General features: G+C 35.3%; 1 pseudogene; it reads left to right on the forward strand.

Moving 5' to 3' along the window:
- Positions 1–1,391: 1,391 nt before the first annotated feature.
- On the forward strand, positions 1,392–8,818 carry LOC132422491 (casein kinase II subunit beta pseudogene; annotated as a pseudogene).
- Positions 8,819–22,682: the final 13,864 nt, after the last annotated feature.

The following is a 22,682-nucleotide window of genomic DNA, read 5'->3' on the forward strand; positions in this document are numbered from 1 at the left end:
CAAGTGCAAGAACTCAAGTTTTTCTTGCTAGTTGATCAGTCCCCAAGACCTAGAATCATTTTTGGAAAGTAGGAGCCCAGTACATATGTGTCAAAAAAACACTCAATGACCTAGGAGGAATTTCAGGAAAACTTCTGTTGTCATAATCACATAAAAATACATAATGTCTATAAAACAGCAACAACTAATTAGATGGGAAGAACAGGCTGGAATGAAAAAGGAATAATGAGTCAAAAATGGGTTTAGGTGAGATTAAAAAATACTGCTAAGAAAGTAAAAAACAAAATCTAAAAGTTACAGCCACACTAGAGGCCCTAAGACAACAAGAAACATTAATATGATTATAAATGTCACAGCAATAATCCTTTTTTTGGTTAAATTCCTGAATCAAAAGCAAAGTATAAAGTCTGAGTTTTAAAGATGAGATAACTACATGTACACAGAGAGACACAAATTACCCAAATATTTGACAAAAATGTTACAAAAAACTTATATACAAAAAATATTTAAAAAGTGAAGAATGAAAGAAATGTCAATTGATATTTACAAATATACCAGTCTAAATTAGGGATATGATTAGTCTGAAACCATTGAGTGCCAGAAGGTAAAAGAGAAGTTAATAAGAAATCAATGATAGTATGAAAAAGGAAAAAATTTCAACAAAACAAGAAGATAATAGAAAAAGGAAATTGAGGTCATTTAACTACTAAACTGTAGGCTGTTCTTTCTATGTAACTATGTTCTCACTCTATCCACTTTCTGTCTCCTATTTTTCCAACATACTTTGGACATTTTAAAATAAATTGCAACACACTTGAAAACAGATAAATTATAAGGGTTTACATCACATTTTCTTACCACAATGTTATAAAACTAGTAATTATAACAAAATGTGATAAAATATTTTGAAGTTAAAACACACATTTCTGAAAGTTTGTGTAAATAGGAAAATAAAAGCTGAGTTTTTAGATTCCTTATAAATATCAAAGTAAATTATGTACCTCAAAACTCAAGCTCAGGGGAGGAGTCAAGATGGCAGTGTGGGAACACGCAGAGTTAGCTTCTCCCCACAACTAGTGTGCCTGCCAGCCACTGGTAGGGGACTCTGACCCCCAAGGAGACAGGAGGAAACCCAGAGTGACCCAGTAGGATGTAGGCAGACCAATAGGGGAGAAGTGAAGCCCAGACAGGATTGGCGTCCCTTGGGCCGGGGAGCTTGCTGAGTTCCCAAGCCAATTCCCCCTCCCCCCAAAGCCCCATCCAGGCCACATGGGTCCTGGGGACATAGGAGGGAGGCTGGGGAGATCAGGAGTGGCAGGCAGGAGGGGTCATCCAGGAGGATCAGGAGAGGAGCAGAGGGTGATTACCCTACTCACTCGGGCACAGGGAGCATGCTGAGCTCCCAGGCTGCTCCCCTGCCCTCCAAGGCCCCCTTTTGCCCCTACCGTATTGGTCCTGGGGACATAGGAGAGAGGCCTGGGAAATCAGAGAGGCAGGTAGGAGGGGCCCTCCCAGACCCCAGACCAGAGGAACAGGAGAAGAGAGGAAGGCATTTGCTCTGCCCCTGCTGGGCTCCCAGGTGAGGTCCCCTACCCTCTGAGACCAGGGGTGGGTGGCACGCCTGGGTCCCTACTGTTCCTTGAGTATAAGCCCCACCCCCCACAGCCCTCAGGACCTTTTCCAGCCTTGTGGGTCCTGAGCATTGGCCCCATACACCACCCAAACCTCACCCTTGCTTAGGCCTCGCTCTCCACAGCCAAGGCCTTCCCTCCCCCACTTTTTTTTTTCTTTTCCCTCCTCCTCTTTTTTATTATAGGGTACTGATGTACATTCCAGTTGTTGATTCATATATATTTTTATTTTTACATTCTTTCTAATAAATCTGTTAGTTTCCTAGTCTAATTTTATTTTTACTTTGTTACTGTTCTTTTTTTTTCTTCTTCTTCTTCTTTTTACTGTCCCACATTGCTTGCGGGATCTTGATTCATGATCTTGGGGTCGGGCAGAAACTCTTGCAATGGGAGCTCTGAGTCTGAACCACTGGACTAACAGAGAACCTCAGACTCCAGGGAATATTCTTCAGAGTGAGGTCTCCCAGAGGTCCTCATCTCAGCACAAAGACCATCTCTACTCAATAGCCTACAAGCTCTAGTGTTGGAAGCCTCAGGCCAAACAACCAGTAAAACAGGAACACAACCTACTCATTAAAAAAAAAAAAAGTGAGATGGCAAAAAATATGTCACAGTTGAAGGAGCAAGGTAAAAACCTACAAGACCAAGTAAATGAAAAGAAAATATGCAATCTACCTGAAAAATAATTCAGAGTAATGATAGCAAAGATGATTCAGAATCTCAGAAATAGAATGGAAGCACGGATTGAGAAAATACAAGAAATGTTTAACAAAGACCTAGAAGAACTAAATAACAAACAAACAGAGATGAACAACCCAATAACTGAAATGAAAAATACACTAGAAGGAATCAGTAAAAGAATAGTGGAAAGAGAAGAACGAAAAAGTGAGCTGGAAGGCAAAATGGTGGAAATAACTGCTGAGGAGAAAAATAAAGAAAAAAAGAATGAAAAGAATTGAAGACAATCTCAGAGACCACTGGGACAATACTAAATGCACCAACATTCAAATTATAGGAGTCCCAGAAGAAGAAGAGAAAAACAAATGATCTGAGAAAATATTTGAAGAGATTATAGTGGAAAACTTCCTTAACGTGGGAAAGGAAAGAGTCACCCAAATCCGGGAAGCAGAGAGAGTCCCAATACAGCATAAAATCTAGGAAAAATACACCAGTACACATATTCATCAAATTAACAAAAATTAAATGCAAAGAAAAATATTAAAAACAGCAAGAGAAAAACAAAAAAAAATAATATACAAAGGAATCCCCGTAAGGTTATCAGCTGATTTTTCAGTGGAAATTCTGCAAGCCAGAAGGGAGTGGCAGGATATACTTAAAGTGATGAAAGAAAAAAACCTACAACCAAGATTACTGTACCCAGCAAGGATCTAATTCAGGTTTGATGGAGAAGTCAAAAGCTTTTCAGACAAACCAAAGCTAAGAGAATTCAGCACCATGAAACCAGTTTACAACAAATGCTAAAGAAACTTCCCTAAGCAGGAAACACAAAGAGAAGAAAAAGACCCACAAAACCAAATCAAAAACAATTAAGAAAATGGTAATAGGAACATACATATCGATAATAACCTTGAAAGTAAATAAACTAAATGCCGCAACCAAAGGACACAGACTGGCTGAATGGATACAAAAAAAGACCCATATATAAGCTGTCTACAAGAGACCCAATTCAGTCCTAGGGACACATACAGACTGAAAGTGAAGGGATGGAAATAGATATTCCATGCAAATGGAAATCAAAAGAAAGCTGGAGTAGCAATACTTGTATCAGATAAAATAGACTTTAAAATAAAGACTGTTACAAGAGATAAGGAGGGACATTACATAATAATCAAAGGATCAGTCCAAAAAGAAGATATAACGATTATAAATGTTTATGCACCCAACATAGGAGCACTTCAATACATAAGGCAAATCCTAACAACCATAAAAGGAAAAATCAACAGTAACAAAATAATAGTAGGGGACTTTAACATCTCACTTACACTAATGGACAGATTATCCAGACAGAAAATTAATAAGGAAACACAAACTTTAAATGACATAATAGACCAGATAGATCTAATTGATATTTATAGAACATTCCACCCAAAAGTGATGGAATACACTTTATTCTCAAGTGCTCATGGAACATTCTCCAGGATAGATCACATCTTGGGTCACAAATCAAGCCTCGGTAAATTTAAGAAAATTGAAACCTATTAAGCATTTTTTCTGACCACAACACTATGAGATTGGAAATCAATTACAGAAAAAACCTGTAAAAATCACAAAAAAACATGGAAGTTAAACAGTCACTCCTAAATAACCAAGAGATCACTGAAGAAATCAAAGAAGAAATAAAAAATACATAGAAACAAATGACAATGAAAACACAATGTCCCAAAACATATGCGGCACAGCAAAAGCACTTCTTAGAGGGAAGTTTACAGCAATTCAATCTCACCTCAAGAAACAAGAAAAATCCCACATAAACAATCTAATGTTACTTTTAAGACAACTAAAGAAAGAAGAGCAAAGGAACCCAAAGTCAGAGGAAGGAAAGAAATCACAAAGATCAGAGCAGAAATAAATGAAATAGAAATGAAGAAAACAATAGCAAAGATCAATAAAACTAAAAACTGATTCTTTGAGAAGATAAACAAAATTGGTAAATCCTTAGTCAAAATCATCAAGAAAAAGAGGGAGAGGACACAAATCAATAAAATTAGAAATGCAAAAGGAGAAATCACAACTGACACTGCAGAAATACAAAGGATTATAAGAGACTACTACAAACAACCATATGCCAATAAAATGGACAACCATGAAGAAATGGACAAATTCTTTGAAAGGTACAATTTTCCAAGACTGAACCAGGAAGAATAAGAAAATATGAACAGACCTATCCCAAGTAATGAAATTGAAACCATAATTAAAAATCTTCCAACAGAAAAATGTCCAGGACCAGATGGCTTCTCAGGCAAATTCTATCAAACATTTAGAGAAGAGCACATTTAGAGAAGAGCAAACACCAATCCTTCTCAAACTCTTCCAAAAAATTGCCGAGGGAGAAACACTCCCAACGAAGCCACCAACACCCTGATACCAAAACCAGCAAAAGGTATCACAAAAAATGAAAACTACAGGCCAATATCACTGATGAACAGAGATGTAAAAATCCTGAACAAAACACTAGCAAACAGAATCCAACAGCACATTAAAAGGATCACACACCATGATCAAGTGGGATTTATCCCAGGGATGCAAGGATTCTTCAATATATGTAAATCAATCAATGTGATACACCACATTAACAATTTAAGGAATAAAAACAATATGATCATCTCAGTAGATGCAGAAAAAGCTTTTGACAAAATTCAACACCAATTTATTATAAAAACCCTCCAGAAAGTGGGCATAGAGGGAACCTACCTCAACATAATAAAGTCCATATATGACAAACCCACAGCAAGCATCATACTCAATGGTGAAAAACTGAAAGCATTTCCACTAGGATCAAGCACAAGAGAAGGATGTCCACTCTCGCCACTCTTATTCAACATAGTTTTGGAAGTCCTAGTCATGGCAGTTAGAGAAAAAAAAGGAATACAAATTGGAAAAATAAGGATTAAAACCGTCACTATTTGCTGATGACATGATGCTATACATAGAAAATCCTAAAGATACCACCAGAAAACTCCTAGAACTAATCAAAGAGTTTGATAAAGTTGCAGGATACAAAATTAATGCACAGAAATCTCTGGCATTCCTACACACCAACAACAAAAAGTCAGAAAGAGAAATTAAGGAAACACTCCCATTTACCATTGCAGCAAAAAGAATAAAATACCTAGGAATAAACCTGCCTAAGGAGGCAAAAGACTTGTTCTCAGAAAACTATAAAACACTGATGAAAGAAACCAAAGATGACATAAAACAGATGGAGAAATATACCATGTTCTTGGATTGGAAGAATCAATATTGTGAAAATGACTATATAGCCTAAAGCAATCTACAGATTCAGTGTAATCCCTATCAAACTACCAATGGCATTCTTCACAGAATTGGAACAAAAAATCTTACAATTCATATGGAAACACAAAAGACCCCGAATAGCCAAAGCAATCTTGATTAAAAAAAAAAAAAATGGAGTTGGAGGAATTAGGTTCCCCAACTTCAAACTATACCACAAAGATACAGTAATCAAGACAGTAAGGTACTGGCACAAAAACAAATATAGATCAATGGTACAGGACAGAATGACCAGAGATAAATCCATACACATATGGACACCTGTTTTATGACAAAGGAGGCAAGAATATACAATGGAGAAAAGACAGCCTCTTCAATAAGTGGTGCTGGGAAAACTGGAGAACTACATGTAAAAGAATGAAATTAGAACACTACCTAACACCATACACAAAAATAAGTTCCAAATGGATTAATGACTTAAATGTAAGACCAGACACTATAAAACTTTTGGAGGAAAACATAGGAAAAACACTCTTTGACATAAACCACAGGAAGAACTTTTTTGACCCACCTCCTAGAGTAACAGAAATAAAAATAAACAAATGGGGCTTAATTAAACTTAAAAGCTTTTGCACAGCAAAGGAAACCATAAACAAGACAAAAAGACAACCCTCCAAATGGGAGAAAATATTTGTAAATAAAACAACAGACAAAGGATTAATCTCCAAAATATACAAATAGCTCATGCAGCTCAATAGCAAACAAACAAACAATCCAGTTAAAAAATGGGCAGAAGACCTAAGTAGACATTTCACCAAGGAAGACATACAGTTGGCCAAAAAGCACATGAAAAGATGCTCAACATCACTAATTATTAGAGAAATGCAAATCAAAACTACAATGAGTAGTAGTTTTCTCACGCCAGTCAGAATGGCCATTATCAAAAAATCTAGAAACAATAAATGCTGGAAAGTGTGTGGTGAAAAGGGAGCCCTCCTGCACTGTTTGTGGGAATGTAAATTGATCCAACCACTATGGAAAACAGTATGGAGGTTCCTTAAAAAACTAAAAAAAGAACTACCATATGACCTAGCAATCCCACTACTGGGCATATACCCTGAGAGAACCATAATTCAAAAAGAGACATGCACCCCAATGTTCATTGCAGCACTATTTACAATAGCCAGGACATGGAACCAACCTAGGTGTCCATCGACAGAGGAATGGATAAAGAAGATGTGGCACATATATACAATGGAATATTACTCAGCCATAAAAAGAAACGAAATTGAGTTATTTGTAGTGAGGTGGGTGGACCTAGAGTCTGTCATACAGAGTGAAGTATGTCACCATATGTTAATGCATATATATGGAATCTAAAAAAAAAAAAATGGTACTGATGAACCTAGTTGCAGGGCAGGAATAAAGAGGTAGACATAGAAAATGGACTTGATGACATGGGGTGGGAGGGGGAAGCTGGGGCAAAGTGAGAGTAGCATTGATGTATATACACTACCGAATGTAAAATAGTTGGCTGGTGGGAAGAAGCAGCATAGCACAGGGAGATCAGCTCGGTGCTTTGAGGTGACCTAGAGGGATGGGATAGGGAGGATGGGAGGGAGGCTTAAGAGGGAGGGGATATGGGGACATGTGTATGCATACGGCTGATTTGCTTTGTTGTGCAACAGAAACTAACATGGTATTGTGAAGCAATTATACTCCAATAAAGATGTACTAAAAAAAAATGGTATCAGTAAAAGAAAAAAAACCTCAAGCATAAGGGCAGTTCGAAAAACTGCAGTATTTACAAAAGCTGAAGATACACAGTTCCAAAGATAATCAGCTCCACTCCTATATATATACCTAAACCCAACAGGAGTGCATTCATAAGTTCACTGAAAGGCATGCACTAGAGTATTCATTATAGCATTATTTGTAGGCCCAAACTGGATGCTACCCACATAAATATCCACTCATAGGAGAAGCCATAAAAATTATGGAATACTCACACAATGGGAATTGATCGTCTATAATGTGCATAATGCATAATTTATCAATACTAAGTACAAAAAAAGACAGGACGAATCTCTGGTTTTAGAAGTCATGAGAGCAGTTAACTGGAACAGTTTATACTGAGATGAGAATGTACTAGGTTACTGGTATTCTGTTTTTGATCTGAGTCTGACTAAGCAGGTATCTTCTGACATGTGAAATCAATCCATTGAGTTGAACTCTTTTGATGTGGTCACTAGTCTTACTGATACTATGTTCAATAAACACTTAAACGTACATAGAAATTAAAAATATCATTCCCATGATATTTTTTATTTATTAATTCATTAAAATAAGTAGAAACACATTTTAATCATGACATGCTTTGCAAAACAAAAGAAAAAAAAGACCCCTAACTTTCAAAGACTTTTATGATCACTCAAGAAAGCAAAATTACAGAGACAAAGAAGCATCAGGAAATCAGTAAAGAAAAATAAATGACAAATTAAAAAAAAAGTGATTTAAACATCAGGAAGTGTTATTTATACTGGTTCTGTGGACTCCATGATTATGAATTCTTCTGTGAAGTGGATGAAGACTCCATCCAGGACAAATTTAATCTCAGTCAACTCAATGAGCAGGTGCCTCACTGTAGACAAGCTCTAGACATGGTCTTGGACCTGGAGCCTGATGAAGAGCTGGAAGACAACCCCAACCAGAGAACCCTGATTAAGCAGTCAGCCAAGATGCTGTATGGGTTCACCCAGACCACCTATATCCTCACAAACCATGGCACCACCCGGATGTTGGAAAAGTACCAGCAGGGAGAGTTTGGCTACTGCCCCATGTGCACTGTGAGAACAAGCCAATGCTTTCCAATAGCCTTTCTGACACCCCAGGTGAGGCCTTGGTGAAGCTCTACTGCCCCAAGTGCATGGACAATTCCACACCTAAGACACCATCAAGGCAGCACCACACAGAAGGCCCCTACTTGGGTACCAGTTTCCCTCACATTGCTCTTCATGGTGCACACTGAATGCCGGCCCAAGCAGCCCACTAACCAGTTTATGTCCAAAGTGTACAGTTGCAAGATCCATCCACTGTCCTACCAGGTGCAGTTCCAAGCTGCCAGCAACTTTGAGTCTGTCAAGACCGTTCACTTATTCCCAACCCCACCTGTCACTCTGTCTTTGACAGTTCCAGTCCTCCCCTGCCACCTTTAAGGAAACCTCTATGGTTTATATTTTAAATTAGAAGAGTCATTATTTTGGTGTGAATATGAAATAAAGTAGAAAAAAGGCAAAAATAAGCATTTACTCAAAATTTATATAAACTCTTGTCGGATCTCTTCAGGAAAAATATTTTAGGGCTTGATGGCTCCTAATATAAATGTTGTTAAATCATAAGGTATTTTTAAAATAATTCTATGGTAATTTATTTAATTACTAAATAAAATTGATTATTTATATTAAGATACATTAGCATCATTGATTAATGTATGAGAAGAATACTGAATAGTACCATAATAATGAAGAAATTTTTTAAAAGATCTACAAAAACTACCATGTTGAAAGGTACAAGAATCACAGGTCTTTAGAAAGGAAATTTTCATATACCTAAAATCAACTAATTCTCATATTATTTAAATAGTTCTGGGCTATAAGTTGAAATGGACTTTGCTGTGTCAAACCACAGACTGACTCGCATTATTTGAAAAAAAGTAAATCTCAAATATCACTAGTAAATAGCAATTAAATCTTAAGAGAGAATATATTTTTATACTTGATAAAATCAATTCAATGTTTAATAAAATTCAAAGAAAGCATAAGTACCAACAGACATATCAAAACATGACAAGAATGTGTATCTCAATCCACCTATATTTCAAAATGTTCTGGAAATTAATTTAATAGATTTATGATTATAAATGTGAAAAGAAGCTAAAATTTACGTATTTGATCTAGCAACTACTATAATGTACTATTAAACTTTTTATTTTTCCCTTGGAATAGAGAGTCAAGTCAAAAATAATGAATAATCCAATGAAATCAGAGTGTATACAAAATTTATGAACATCAGTGGGGAGAGATTGGATGACACATTAAATTGAGAATTGGCTAATTATGTCAAGTTGGGTTGATATAAGACATCTCTTAGTTGGAGAACTGAAATTCCAATCCCATCTCAGTGGAAAAAATCAAGATGCCTATTTGGAGAGTGTTCTTAGCCATCAAAATCTAGCTAGGCTAATTCAATGACTAATGATAACACCATACTTCTATGTGAGTGACAACAAATATAGACATTGTAATATTCATATTCTTTTCAGTATATTGTTTGCTAAGCACTACATGCTGTTCTAGTTTTTTTTTTTTTTCATATTATAAGTGTTAGTTTTTGTTAACTTGATCTTTCTACACATATCTATCCTTGAGGTGCTTGGATTTATCCTGTAGATACTATGTTGGAATCATGTTAGCCACCTCAGGGTCAGATATTATGAAACATTTTTGTAATCCACAATGGAGACTTTGTAACAAGCTACAGCATTGGGGAGTAGCAATTTATTTAAATATAAGGTATAAATGGGGCGGCAAAATAATAACACTAAAATTCAAACAAGGCCCTTTCAAATAAGCATATTTGTTGAAAATATTTAATCTAAGAGGCAAGTAGACAGATGAGTAAGGACAAAGAGCAGAAAACTATGGTGTCTTGGAAAACCATATCCATGTGAAAATTGAATACTGTCAGCACCAAGTTCTTTCATGTAGTCTTGAATTCAACTGTAATTGAAGCACAGATCATAAATCAGAAAGGTTTTTCAATCTGACACCCTTAGAGGAAAAAAGTGACAAATGTAATTTTCAGATTGCAAAGCATTAGTTTATCATTGCACTTTGTTGTGAAGATATAGAGCAAAGTTGGAGAATATTTATATACCACATCCTAATGACACATGGAATAAGAAAGTTGTGCTCATCATTCTGAAACTTAATATCTCCTTTGTTTACTAAAAAAAGCAAAAAGCAAAACTGTGATAATCAGATATTTTTTGCTTATATCTAGGGATAGTTATATTAAGCATGGTGTTTGTAATAAGAAGCTGCTGTTGCTCAAATGGATATTGCAACATATTTTTCTTGTCCACTCAAATTTATAATCTGTGTTAGACAGAATATTTAGCTTACCAACTTACTCTAATTATCCATACGTATACCCCAGTTACCATGTTTTAATTAATGTGAACATTATATAAATTATATAAATCATCTTGAATTATGAAAAACTTTTTAAACTAACTATCTTTCTAGCATATTGTTAAGATAAAATTAAAATTTTATTTATTGTCAATTCACTTAAAAACATTTTATCTGAAGCTTTTGGGTGGAAAGAAAAAGCGTTTACCGTTACCTGTACCCTCAGAAGGATTGACTGAGTCCCTTAGTATCAAATAACATATACATAAAGTATGAGATAACTTGTTTCTTAATCATATGCATTAGGAAGTATATACTGCCTTGTTAAATAAGGGTTTGAAAACTCTTATTCTGATGCTTTCTAGTTTCATAATCTTGAGAAAAGATACCTAATCTGTATTAAACTCAATTTATTAATCTGTGACATTGACAAATATTGAGTGACTCCTCATAGATTAATTGAAGAGATTAAATAATATAAGCCACATAAAGTATACTACTATACATAGAAAATGATCAAAGTGTATTGACTACTATTGATATTAATTTAATGTAAATAAGTGTATTTGGTAATTCCACCCAAACAATCTCTCTATAGTGCTCCTGGCTTCTGGGATATTATGGAGCTGTTTTCACTAAAGATGGGAGATGATTCCACTTCAAATACAGCATATTTCTTTCAAATATATCTTCAATCCTATTTCTATTTAGCATCCTTTGAAGTACAAATAAATTTCCAAAGGGAGCCAACCCTCTTTTGTTGAATGTTGTAAACAGATTTCTTTTCTTATTTATTTTTTGTAAACAGATTTTAATCTCAGTACCTGACAGGACAACACAGCTCTTCTCTTCAGCACACCATGTATTTGTCACTCTACTCAGTGTATCCAGTTTTCTGTGCACTGTAGATCAGTAGCTGTATCTCCATCTCCAGGCATATTTATTTCTGCACTTTTTGTATCAGCAAATAATCCTAAGTATGCATTGATTGTTTCCTGAATTTTATATTTCAAAGGCACTAGTTACTGATTGGACAGCTCCACAAACCTAGATTTGTGTCCTTGTCTCCAGTCCCCATTCAGGGACAGCTAGAGCAGTGGCCCATATGCCATTCTTCTCAAAAGCCTAATTGCTTCAGGTGACTATCCCTACTATTTTCTGAAACCTCTGAGACTGAATCCAGAGAGTTGAATTCCATTCTTTTTTGACATGTTCTAACTACATTCATGGAAGGAAACTTGTACACATATTCAATTTTAAAAATTACCTAAAATAGTAAGACTTTAACTCCCCCTGGATGCCATGCCTCACAATCATGGTTTTTTCTTTGGGACATCAGTCTGGGCAGGAATCTCCTCCTCCTTCTTTGTCAGGAGGTGAAGTCATATCTTTGTGCTTGCATTTGTTCAGTTTCTCCACACTAAGTTTGGAAAGGCTGTTTTGATTATTTTACAATCCTGACATTCAATTGTGATCATGACTAACTTATTGCAACCAAAACTATTAAGAATCCAGGAATAAATCATCATCTTTCTGTTTTCAGAAGGACAAAGAGTGCCACACTCGAAAGGAAAATTGTTTTTAGTAGACCTACTCAATTTTTCTGAAAGGATGCAATTAAAATGTAGACTACAAACACACATTGTACATATTTTACTGCATTGTGTAAGGAAACAAAAACACAGGTAAATAAAAGTAAAATTTCCTTCAGAGTTTGGCAGTTCACTAAAATAGCACTATAAAATTTCTTCGTAAAAGAAGATAATAGGTCTGTTGTTGGTTTCAAAACAGTTCTAGTAAGGTAAAAGTATCTTGAACTGTCAACAAATGTGGCATCCATCTTATCTATTAATGGTCTTGGGAAGACCGTTTTCAGAATGCAAAAGTTTAAAACTGAAATTCACTTCATGGGGTTAGAGCTTTTAATGGACTGTCACTGATAAGGAAATGATGGAGAGCACAATGTTTCTGCAATCTCATTAGCTGGATGTGTTGTGTGAAGTTGAATTTCCCAATCTCCAGAATACGAACATATACTACTAGTGAGGAGAGAAGAAAAGCAATTCAAAGTTCTATATTTAACTTTTATTCTTTTGAATACAGCATTAAAATAACAATTTCCATGGCATTGTATTTTCCTTATTTCTTTAGTGGGCAATAAAAATAAATCTCATATTATTTTAGCATAATATCATCCTTCCAAAGGAAATCTATTTTGAAATGACATCTCATGTGGTCAGAGAACTTCCCTTAGTTCATATAAAGTTGGCAACTACACTGTTTTCTTCATTAGAAAGAGACAAGATAATATATTCAATCATCAGTGTCACAGGGGCATGCTTCACAAGTATTTGCTTAAAATTTTTAACGCTGTGCAAATGTGACATTTAAGAAATATTTATTTAGAGTAAGCCAAATAAATTTGTTGACTCATTCATGATGCCCATGGAATATGATTTTCTATTGTTCATTTATATTAAAATGTCAATGTGTAAAACTAGATCTCAAAATGCAGGAATATCTGTATATGAATGCAAACTATGTCAATCATGTAGAATTGGTTGACAGGTACACAGATGTTTGGCATACTGCAGCTTAACTGACAAAATTTCCCTATAAAAATAATAGTTTTCTCTTGTTAATGTAGCCTTTTCTTTCCAATTTAATGGAGAAAGTCTATGAATTAAGGCATTCAAATTTTTTTAATATTTATAATTTCAACTTAAATATATTTCGATAGAAATATATAATGAAAGCAAAAGAAAGAAACACAATTTTAGTCCCAGTTCTGCCACTTTCTTATTTATTTATTTATTTATCCCAGGCAAATCACTCAGTCTCTCTGAGTTCCCATGTATTGATACTTTTGTGTCTAGTAACTAGATAATTGTCAAAGACACTTATAATTTTATGATAACTTTATAAAGACCAGAAATGGGGTAGAGTGATCTCAAACACACATTAAATATGTGCAGCAGTGAATAAGAATTCTGTTTTCCTCTATGAAGATGGTTGCTACAAATGTGCAATGTTTCAGGTGGGAGAAAAATGTGTCTTCTGACATCTGCAGCAGTATTTCCATGTAAACCAGGAAGAAAGAATGACTTCAAAGGACATAATGTTAACTAAGATGTATGGAACACTTTCTATCACTGATAGCTTTAAAGATCTCCTTACAAAATCCTCATAGTAAGCCTCTGAAGTTGATCCCAAAATGACCATTATTTTCTAGATGAGGAACCTGAGACTCAAGAAATTTGGGTAAGACACACAAGGTGAAGTAGCTAGTAACATCAGAACTGGATTCAGAATATGAGAGTCTGGCTATAGAGGTGATATAATTTAACCATGTTTAACAGCAACAATTTTGAAAAAATGTGAGAATTCGTTCAGAGATTTGGAAGAGACCATCTATTTTAGGCAAAAAATGTATTGAAAGCAATATCCCTTTGTTTCAAAAAATACCTGTATTGCTGTAATTTAAAAATAACTTTTAAATACTCTTCCCCTTTATCAACTGAGAACAAGTATTTGATTATTGGGAAATATATAAGCAATCATATTAGCCAAATGTTTAGAGTTGCTTGGTCTTCAACCAATGGCTTTTGGAAGGAAATAAATTTTTCCCTTGATGCTCCTCAAGGAAAAATTGGCATAAGAAATAATTGTCACTTAAATATTTTCTAAATGCTTTTAAGGACTTTGATTAAAATTGGGGAGGGGCAAGACCAAGGTCAAGTACATAATCTTTTTCATTTAACAAGGAGGAACTTCCTGACTTATTTGATTCAGCTCACAAGGACTTTTTTTTGTTAACATCAACACTCAAAAATTTAGAGAGCTCACATTAAAATATGAATTTCTTTCTTTTCCACAAACACTGGAATATCTGCCAAACCTGGTTCTGAATTCCAATGTGGCAATGATCCATGGTTGCTGGGTAGCAGCTGCCACCTTTAGGCGGGCCATGCACTTTGCAATGCTTCCAACCACCCGGGGCCTGCTTCACTCAATTACATTTCCAATCTGGCATTAAAAAAAAAGAATGTTCAGTGCTTTACAGTCTCCTCCTTAATGCCACCATTTAATACTTTTTTTTTTCCTTCCCAATACTCATTAGGGTCTTGTGAAATGCCCTGAGTCCAAAGCAGTGAATAATTTTTGTTACCAGTGGAAAGAAGGATGGATTAATTTGATTAATTTCCTCTGAATGCTTTGAAGTAAGCCATCAAAGGATCACTGTTTACCTCTTGAAATGCTCAGATTTGATTCTATAGTAAAGAAAATGTGATTCAACTTTCATCCAAAGGATAATTGGAGAGCTTTGGAACTTTGTGCTTAAACAAAGACATATCATAGTCCATTTTATTATTTTCTTAAAAGGTATGCATTTAGCATTAATATTATTTACCCCTGGCATGTATCAGTAAAAATAGTTTCCCTTTAATATGATTTTTAAGTGTAGATTTATAATTAAAATACATTTGCACTTTAAAAGAAGCTTTTGTCCAAGGAAAATAAAATTTGAAACTATTTTAACATACTCAAATTTGTGCTTTCAGAAAACTTCCTGAATTATTGCATTACAATTAGTTGCTATGAAATCATCTAGTGGTTGCTGTTCTGAAAAGAACCTTGCATAGTAGCCCTATAATTATATGTGCATTATCTGAGTGAATTGAGAACAATAAAAATAATAAATTATATTAAGTTTATGAAATTATAATTTGTATCATTTAGGGCATAATTTTGATTTTTCAGAATATAATTAGTACTTTGATTCTTTATATAGCTAAAAACTGAAAATGAGATAGAGTTGTGCCGCCTTTACAATCCTTAGTATCTCTGTCTTTGTCTCTGTCTCTCTTGCTCTCACAAGCACAGAAAACACACACACACACACACACACACACACACACACACACACACAACTGCAATATCTTTTCTACTCAAAGTCTGAAAGATTATACTTACATGATGTTTTGAAACAACAAAAAAGAAAAATTAATGCTAAGGCATAATCTCTTAGAGTTAGTCTGTGGTATACTCACACATACTGATGGTTAAAATGGAAAATATTTTTAAATGATACACAAGACAGCAATTTTCTATGAGCTTTGATAATGCATGACTTTTGCCTCTCAGTTCAACTTTATAGACACTATATTGAAGAATCTTAAAAACAGTTCAGATCACCTTTATGCATAGAACTGTTCATCATAGTTCTACAAAATGAAAACCTGGAAACAGAATTTTCAAAACTAGGAATTAGTAATTTTCTATTTCACAAAGTATATTATTCTAATGTCATTAAAGTAATATATAAGGAGTGTGTAAAAAAACAAAGTCCATCAAATGTATTTCCTTTAATGTTAAATGACCAAAAAGTGCCAGACATTTCAAAATCCAGTTGTGTGTGTGTGTGTTGGTATGTGTGAAAACTGACAAGTAGAATATAATATTTATATTAAAAATCAAGTAGCTGAACATAGCCAAGACTACCTTATTAAATAGAAAAAAAATGGAATGACTTACATTATTGAATATAAACACGTATCGTGTTACCATCCTCTAAAATACAATTTTTGGACAATCTATACAATCTACATGTAGGATATATATACTCTGTAAAAGTTACTTTTAAATGCTTTTGAGGGCTGTGGTTTTCCCTATTTTATCCTATTCTGATTCCATATTTTTCCAATATTGACCTCATATTGCATTTGTAATCAGAAATAAATTTTTAAATAATAAAGTTGGAGTGAGCCTTACTGCATCCTGCAGGCAGTTTCCCAGCAAGTACTGTGGGACCTCAGTTAAGCAACATCCCAATGGGTGTTCCAGCCACTTCCCTGCGAGTTCAGGACCCACCCCACCTACCCCAAATGTAGTTCTCCATGAGTTTCCTCTACATATAGGAGGCAGTTCTCTGCTTGCTGGCATTCTCCTGTGGAACTTCAGTGAACTTCTCCACTATCTGCTGGGCTACAGCCATGTGCCACCAGGGGGTTCTGAGCCTCAGTTTGGGGTGGGGGGTGGTGTTTTGGGGGTGGGAGTGAGGGAGGAACTTTTGCACTGGTATCACCCCTAAGAGTAGTGGCTGTTTTCTCTATTAGGTATTACTGCATTCTTTACTCCATTCACCTGTTACTAGGTATGAATTCTTTTGATAAACTGCACCCATTCCACGTACCACATGGTTTATCTCCTGACTGAACCGCAACTGAAAAATCAGCAATATTTACAGAAGAAGACAGATTGAAAGAATCCAACTGGTAAAATGTAAGGGTAATATTTAGGTCAAATGTGAGACACAGGGTAACATGAAAAAACTGTAAATGAAACCTTCCTCATTTGAGAAGAAGAGAGTGAAAAAAATGCGACTTTGGATCTAATGACTAAGCTTTTAAAGAGGAAGAAAAAAATTATCTTACTGAATTAATTATACAGATCATTGCAACAGTTAGGAATAAAGGTAGTTTTTTCTTTTATTTTGGAGTATAGTTGATTTACAATATTGTGTCAGTTTAGTTTCAGGTATACAGCAAAGTGATTCAGTTATACATATACACATATCTACTAATTTTCATATTCTTTTCCCATATAGCTTATTAGAGAATATTGAGTAGAGTTCCCTGTGCAATACAGTAGGTCCTTGTTGATTATCCATTTTATATATAGTAGTGTGTATATGTTAATCCCTACCTTAAAGGCAGTTTTTGAATCTACTTTCTTTTTTTAATGTTTTTCTTTTTTAACATCTTTACTGGAGTATAATTGTTTACAGTGTTGTGTTAGTTTCTGCTGTATAACAAAGTGAATCAGCTATATACATACATATATCCCCATATCCCCTCCCTCTTGCATCTCCCTCCCAACCTCCTTATTCCACTCCTCTAGGTGGTCACAAAGCACCAAGCTGATCTGCCTGTGCCATGCAGCTGCTTCACACTAGCTATCTATTTTACATTTGGTAGTGTATATATGTCAGTGCTACTCTCTCACTTCGTCCCAGTTTACCCTTCCCCCACACCATGTCCTCAAGACCATACTCTACGTCTGTGTCTTGATTCCTGGCCTGCCCCTAGGTTCATCAGAACCTTTTTTTTTTTTTTTAGATTCCATATATATGTGTTAGCATATGGTCCTTGTTTTTCTCTTTCTGACTTACTTTGCTCTGTATGACAGACTCTAGGTCCATCCACCTCACTACAAATAACTCAATTTTGTTTCTTTTTATGGCTGAGTAATATTCCATTGTAAATATGTGTCACATCTTTTTTATCCATTCATCTGTCTATGGACACTTAGGTTGCTTCCACGTCCTGGCTATTGTAAATAGTGCTGCAATGAACATTGTGGTACATGACTCTTTTTGAATTATGGTTTTCTCAGGGTATATGCCCAGTAGTGGGATTGCTGGGTCATATGATAGTTCTATTTTTAGCTTTTTAAGGAACCTCCACAGTGTTCTCCATAGTGGCTGTATCAATTCACATTCCCACCAACAGTGCAAGAGGGTTCCTTTTTCTCCACACCCTCTCCAGCATTTATTTGTTTGTAGATATTTTGATGATGGCCATTCTGACCAGGGTGGGGTGATACCTCACTGTAGTTTTGACTTGCATTTCTCTGATGATTAGTGATGTTGAGCATCCTTTCATGTGTTTGTTGGCAACCTGTATAACTTCTTTGGAGAAATGTTTGTTTAGATCTTCTGCCCATTTTTGGATTCAGTTGTTTGTTTTTTTTGATATTCAGCTACATGAGTTGCTTGTATATTTTGGAGATTAACCCTTTGTCAGTTGCTTCATTGGCATGTATTTTCTCCCATTCTGAAGGTTGTCTTTTCATCTTGTTTATGGTTTCCTTTGCTGTTCAAAAGCTTTGAAGTTTCATTAGGTCCCATTTGTTTAGTTTTTGTTTTTTCTTTTTTTTTTTTGCAGTACGCGGGCCTCCTACTGTTGTGGCCTCTGCCGTTGCGGAGCACAGGCTCCAGACGTGCAGGCCCAGCGGCCACAGCTCACGGGCCAACCACTCCGTGGCATGTGGGATCTTCCCGGACCGGGGCACAAACCCGCGTCCCCTGCATCGGCAGGCGGACTCTCAGCCACTGCGCCACCAGGGAAGCCCCCATTTGTTTAGTTTTGTTTTTATTTCCATTTCTCTAGAGGGTGGATCAAAAAGAATCTTGCTGTGATTTATGTCATAGAGTGTTCTTCCTATGTTTTCCTTTAAGAGTTTTATAGTGTCTGGCCTTACATTTATGTCTTTAATCCATTTAGAGTTTATTTTTGTGTATGGTGTTTGGGAGGGTTCTAATTTCATTCTTTTACATGTAGCTGTCCAGTTTTCCCAGCACCACTTATTGAAGAAGCACTCTTTTCCCCATTGCCTATTCTTGCCTCCTTTATCAAAGATAAGGTGACCATAGGTGCATGGGTTTGTCTCAGGGCTTTCTATCTTGTTCCATTGATCTATATTTCTGTTTTTGTGCCAGTACCATACTGTCTTGATTACTGCAGCTTTGTAGTATAGTCTGAAGTCAGGAAACCTGATTCCTCCAGCTCCATTTATCTTTCTCAAGATTGCTTTTGCTATTCGGGGTCTTTTGTGTTGCCATACAAATTGTGAATTTTTTGTTCTAGTTCTGTGAAGAATACCATTGGTAGTTTCATAGGGATTGCATTGAATCTGTAGATTGCTTTGGATAGTATAGTCATTTTCATAATGTTGATCTTCCAATCCAAGAACATGGTATATCTCTCCATCTGTTTGTATCATCTTTCTTTCATCAGTGTCTTATAGTTTTCTGCATACAGGTCCTTTGTCTCCTTAGGTAGCTTTATTCCTAGGTAATTTATTCTTTTTGTTGCAGTGGTAAATGGGAGTGTTTCCTTAATTTATCTCTCGACTTTTCGTCATTAGTGTATAGGAATGCAAGAGATTTCTGTGCATTAATTTTGTATCCTACTACTCTACCAAATTCATTGATTAGCTCTAGTAGTTTTCTGGTAGCGTCTTTAGGATTCTCTATGCATAGTATCATGTCATCTGCAAATAGTGACAGCTTTATTTCTTTTACAATTTGTATTCCTTTTATTTCTTTTTTTTTCTCTGATTGCTGTGGCTAAAACTTCTAAAACTATGTTGAATAATAGTGGTGAGAGTGGGCAACCTTGTCTTGTTCCTGATCTTAGTGGAAATGGTTTCAGTTTTTCACCATTGAGAATGATATTGGCTGTGGGTTTTTCATATTTGGCCTTTATTATTTTGAGGTAGGTTCCCTCTATACCCACTTTATGGAGAGTTTTTATCATAAATAGGTGTTGAATTTTGTCAAAAGCTTTGTCTGCATCTACTGAGATGATCATATGGTTTTTATTATTCAATTTGGTAACATGGTTTATCACGTTGATTGATTTGCATATATTGAAAAATCCTTGAATTCCTGGGATAAATCCCACGTGATCATGGTGTATGATACTTGTAATGTGCTGTTGGATTCTGTTTGCTAGTATTTTGTTGAAGATTTTTGCATCTATGTTCATCCGTGATATTGGCCTGTAGTTTTCTTTTTTTGTAACATCTTTGTCTGGTTTTGGTATCAGGGTGATGGTGGCCTCATAGAATCAGTTTGGGAGTGTTATTCCCTCTGGTATATTTTGGAAGAGTTTGAGAAGGATAGGTGTTAACTCTTCTCTATTTGTTTGATAGAATTCATCTCTGCAGCCATCTGGTACTGGGATTTTGTTTGTTGGAAGATTTTAAATCACAGTTTCAATTTCAGTGCTTGTGATTTGTCTGTTTATATTTTCTATTTCTTCCTGGTTCAGTCTCAGAAGGTTGTGCTTTTTTAAGAATTTGTCCACTTCTTCTAGGTTGTCCATTTTATTGGTATGTCGTTGCTTGTAGTAATCTCTCATGATCCTTTGTATTTCTGCAGTGTCATTTGTTACTTCTTCTTTTTCATTTCTAATTCTGTTGATTTGAGTCCTCTGCCTTTTTTCTTGATGAGTCTGGCTAATGGTTTATCAATTTGTTTATCTTCTCAAACAAAAAACTTTTAGTTTTATTGATCTTTGCTATTGTTTCCTTCATTTCTTTTTCATTTATTTCTGATCTGATCTGTATGATTTCTTTCTTTCTGCTAACTTTGGGACTTTTTGTGTGTTTGTTCTTTCTCTAATTACTTTAGGTGTAAGATTTGGTTGTTTACTTGAGATTTTTCTTGTTTCCTGAGGTAGGACTCTATTGCTATAAACTTTCCTCTTAGAACTGCTTTTGCTGCATCCCATAGGTTTTGGGTCATTGTGTTTCCATTGTCATTTGTTTTTAGGTATTTTTTGATTTCCTCTTTGATATCTTCAGTGATCCCTTGGTTATTTAGTAGTGTATTGTTTAGCCTCTGTGTGCTTGTATTTTTTACAGTTTTTCTACTATAATTGATATATTGTCTTATAGGGTTGTGGTAGGAAAAGATACTTGATATGATTTCAATTTTCTTAAATTTAGGAACACTTGATTTGTCACTCTCTATATGGTCTATCCTGGAGAATGTTCCATGAGCACTTGAGAAGAAAGTGTGTTCTGTTGTTTTGGGATGGAATGTGCTATAAATATGAACTAAATCCATCTTGTCTAATGTGTCATTTAAAGCTTGTGTTTCCTTATTTATTTTCATTTTGGATGACCTGTTCACTGGTGAAAGTGGGGTGTTAAAGTCCCCAACTATTTTTGTGTTACTGTCAATTTCCCGTTTTATGGCTGTTAGCATGTGCCTTATGTATTGGATTGATCCCTTGATCATTATGTAGTGTCCTTCTTTGTCTCTTGTAATAGTCTTTATTTTAAAGTCTATTTTGTGTGATATGAGAATTGCTACTCCAGCTTTCTTTTGAATTCCATTTGCATGGAATATCTTTTTCCATCCCCTCACTTTCCATCTGTATGTTTCCCTAGGTCTGAGGTGGGTCTCTTGTAGATAGCATATGTACAGACCTTGTTTTTTTATCCCTTCAGCCAGTATAGGTCTTTAGGTTGGAGCATGTAATCAATTTATTTAAGGTAATTTTCAATATGTATGTTCCTATTACCCTTTTCTTAATTGTTTTGTTTTTGTTTTTGTGGGTCTTTACTTTTTCTAGTGTTTCCTGCCTAGAGAAGTTCCTTTAGCATTTGTTGTAAAGCTGGTTTGGTGTTGCTGAATTCTATTAACTTTTGCTTATCTGTAAAGATTTTTATTTCTCCATAGAATCTGAATGAGATCCTTGCTGCGTAGAGTAATCTTGGTTGTAGGTTTTTCCCTTTCATCACTTTAAATATGTCCTGCCACTTCCTTCTGGTTTGCAGAGTTTCTGCTGAAAAATTTGTTGTTTCTGTTGAAAAATTTCTTTGTTTCTGCTGAAAATTTGTTGCTTTTCCCTTGCTGCTTTTAATATTTTTTCTTTGTATTTAATTTTTGATAGTTTGATTAATATATGTCTCGGTGAGTTTCTCTTTGGGTTTATCCTGTATGGTACTCTCTGTGCTTCCTCGATTTAATTGACTATTTCCTTTCCCATGTTAGGGAAGTTTCGACTACAATCTCTTCAAAGTTTTTCTCAGACCCTTTCCTTTTTTCTCTTCTTCTTCTGGGACCCATATAATTCGGTCTGTTTAATGTTGTCCCAGAGGTCTCTGAGACTGTCCTCAATTCTTTTCATTCTTTTTTCTTTATTCTGCTCTGTAGCAGTTATTTCCACCATTTTATCTTCCAGCTCACTTTTCCATCTTCTGCCTCAGTTATTCTGTTATTGATTCCTTCTAGAGTATTTGTAATTTCAGTAACTGTGTTGATCATCAGTGTTTGTTTGCTCTTTAGTTCTTCTAGGTCCTCATTATATGT

This window comes from Delphinus delphis, chromosome 3 (assembly GCF_949987515.2).
Source record: "Delphinus delphis chromosome 3, mDelDel1.2, whole genome shotgun sequence".
NCBI classification, from domain to species: Eukaryota; Metazoa; Chordata; class Mammalia; order Artiodactyla; family Delphinidae; genus Delphinus; species Delphinus delphis.